At 40.2% G+C, this 3,502-nt stretch overlaps 1 non-coding gene across 1 annotated transcript; it reads left to right on the top strand.

Moving 5' to 3' along the window:
• Positions 1-3,015: 3,015 nt before the first annotated feature.
• Positions 3,016-3,122, top strand: LOC133787639 (small nucleolar RNA R71). The gene has a single exon (XR_009872646.1). It is a non-coding gene; the product is annotated as a small nucleolar RNA R71 (small nucleolar RNA).
• Positions 3,123-3,502: the final 380 nt, after the last annotated feature.

Raw genomic sequence — 3,502 nt, 5'->3', positions numbered from 1 at the left:
GTGGTGATAAGAGATTTCTTCAAAGTCACAAATGCTTCTTGACACTCCTTAGTGAACTGTAATGCTCGATTTTGTTCAAGTAAGGAACAAAGGGGTTGGAGATCTTTGAAAAATCTTTTATAAACCTCCTATAGAAGCCTGTTTGCCCAAAAAAGCTTCTAATTCCCTTGACTGAAGTAGGTGGTGGCAACTTCTCAATGACATCAATCTTGGCTCTATCTACCTCAATGCCCTTGTTAGAAATCAGTTGACCCAATACAATGCCTTCTTTCACCATAAAATGGCACTTTTCCCAATTAAGCACGAAGTTGATTTCTTCACTGCTCTCTAACACTTTCTCAAGATTAGCCAAACAAGGAGCTAAAGATTCACCAAAATTTGAAAAAATCATCCATGAACACCTCAAGAGTTTTCTCCACCATATCTAAAAAAATAGTTGTCATGCAACGTTGAAATGTAGTGGGCGCATTGCATAAACTAAAGGGCATCATCCTAAATGCAAATGTCCCATATGGGTAGGTGAACGTAGTTTTTCCTTGATCTTCAGGGGCAATAGAAATTTGATTGTAGCCCGAATACCCATCCAAAAAGCAATAATACTTCTTTCCCGCTAGTCTGTCAAGCATTTGATCAATAAAAGGCAGCGGGAAATGATCTTTTCTTGTTGCTTTATTTAGCTTCTGATAATCCATACAAACATGCCAACCTGTCACCGTCCTTGTAGGAATCAACTCATTGTTGTCATTAGCTACCACCGTGACTCCCCTTTCTTGGGAACACATTGGACTGGGCTGACCCACGAACTATCTGAGATTGGGTATATAATACCAGCATCAAGCCACTTAATCACTTCCTTCTTTACCACTTCCTTCATAATGGGATTCAGCCTTCTTTGTTGTTCAACAGAATTGCTATATGAATCTTCCAGCAAAATCTTATGTATACAAAGTGAGGGACTTATACCCTTTATATCAGCCATAGTCCAACCAATAGCCTTCTTGTATTTCTTCAACACATCTAGCAGCATATTCTCTTTTTCAACCCCCAACAATGTAGAAATAATCACCGATAAAGTCTCTTCACACCCCAAGTAAGCATTCTTCAAATGAATAGGCAAAGGTTTCATTTCCAACTTTGGTGGTTCTTGAATAGATGGTTTGGAAGGCTTGAAATTTCTCTCTCATAATTCTAGAGACTAAAAATTCCTTCCCACTTTAGTAAAAGGCTGCTTCGATTCCACACATGTAACTTGGGTCTCTTCCTCTTCACTCATTTCTTAAAGCTCATCAAGTGAAATTACTCCCAATAAATCTTTACAAGTTTCTTTTAGCAATGTTTCAGCCATTATAGTATCAATCACACTCAAAGAAGAGCATTCCTAAATCTCATCTGGAAACTTCATAGAGTTGAACACATTAAAGGTCACTTGTTGATCATTCACTCTCATAGTAAGATCTCCTTTTTGAATGTCAATCAAAGTCCTTCCAGTTGATAGAAATGGTCTTCCCAAAATTATTGGAACATCTCTATCCGCTTCATAATCAAGAATAATGAAATCCGCTGGAAAAATGAATTTATCAATTTGCACAAGTAGATCTTCAATCTTGCCTTCCGGATGTGCCATAGATTTATTCGCTAATTGCAAAGTGACTGTGGTTGGCCTTGCTTCTCCAATTCCCAACTTCTTGAAGATCGACATGGGCATCAAATTGATATTAGCCCCCAAGTCACAAAGTGCTCTACCATCGATAGAACAAGGAATTGTAAAGTTGTCCGGGTCTTTCAATTCAGGAGGAATTTTATTCTTCAATATAGCACTACAACCTTCAGTCAAAGCCATCGTTTCAAATTCTCCAAGTCTCCTCTTCTTGGTTAAAATGTCCTTAAAAATCTTCACAAAGTTGGGGATTTGTTCCAAAGCTTCCACCAACGGTATATCGATGTGAAGCTGTTTCAAAACATCTAAAAATCTTTGGAATTGACCATCTTGTTGCTGCTTTTGAAATCGCTGAGGAAATGGTGGAGGTGGCTTGGTCATAGGCTTCTTTGTTATATTTTGCTGAGGAATTGCTACAGCAATTCCTTCAGGATCAGAATTTGACATTTTCGAACTCACAAGTATTTCTTCCTTTTCCACATTACTTTGGATTGAAGCGGGCTCACTTTGGTTCTTAGGATTATCCTCAGTCAACTCCAATTTTTTACCACTCCTCATGGTAACCACCTTGCAATGCTCCTTACCATCTCTCCTTGGATTCTTGGTATCACTAGGCAAGGTGCCTTGTGGTCTATTCCTTAGCTCATTAGCTAGCTGCGCCATTTGAATCTCTAGGTTCCTTAAGGATGTCGCTTGGCTCTAAATCACAACATCATTCTTGGCCATATATTCTTTCATTAAACTCTACAACGATCTTGATTGAGACACTTGAGGAGGAGGTGGTTGAGCTCTTGGTGGTTGTTGAGAAAACCCCGGTGGATATGTACGCTTGTTTTGCATTGGTGCTCCGCTTGAACTAGCTCCTTGACCCCCCCCCCCCCCCCCCTCCCAATGAGAAATTTGGATGCTGCCTCCACCCCGGATTATAAGAGTTTGAATATGGGTTATTAAGGTTTGCACTTTGATTCCCCACATAACAAACTGAAGTGGGATTCGAAGGACGACTCTCAAATGTGTGCCCATCTCCACAATAAACACAAGACACATCAGAAACTTGTTCCATAGAAACTGGTTGTACCATTCTGCCCTAACTCATGTTCTTGAGAGGGTTAGTCATTGATGAAACTTGAGCGGTCAAAGTTGTCAATGCATCCACTTCAAGTATACCAGCTACTTTTCGACTTGTTGAGGCTCTAGCATTGGACCATTGGTAATTGTTGCTAGCAATCCTTTCCAAAATCTCATAGGCTTCATTGTAAGACTTAGAGAGAATAGCCCCATTAGCTGAAGCATCCAACACCATGTCAGTGGAAGAATTGAGCCCATTATAGACTGTTTCCATTTGTATACAATGCGAAATCCCCTTGTGTGGGCACTTTCTCAATAACTCTTTAAATCTCTCACAAGCTTCACAAAAGGATTCATCTTCCAGGTGCTGAAAAGACATGATTTCATTGCGAAACTTGGCATTTTTGGTAGGAGGAAAGTACTTCAACAATAATTTTTTAGCCAACTCATTCCATGTAGTCACCGAGTCTTGAGGAAGTGTGTTGAGCCAAGCTCTAGCTCGATCCCTCAAAGAGAAAGGGAGCAATTTCAACCTTAGGGCCTCATCACTCACTCCTTGTATCTTGAAAGAATCGCTCACCTCCAAAAATGAACGAAGATGAAGATGAGGATCCTAAGTAGGCAGCCCACTAAATTGACTCACTGTTTGCAAAATTTGGAACATCACGGGCTTTAACTCGAATTGGGGTGCTTAATTCAGGACTAACAATGCCTGAATTGAGCTCATTGAACATGGGGGCAGCATACTCCCTTATGGCTCTCTCTCTATCATCAACC

The sequence above is a fragment of the Humulus lupulus genome, chromosome 6 (genome assembly GCF_963169125.1).
Source record: "Humulus lupulus chromosome 6, drHumLupu1.1, whole genome shotgun sequence".
NCBI lineage: Eukaryota > Viridiplantae > Streptophyta > Magnoliopsida > Rosales > Cannabaceae > Humulus > Humulus lupulus.
The sequence above is the reverse complement of the archived record's forward strand: the minus strand, read 5'-3'. Positions and strand labels throughout refer to the sequence as shown.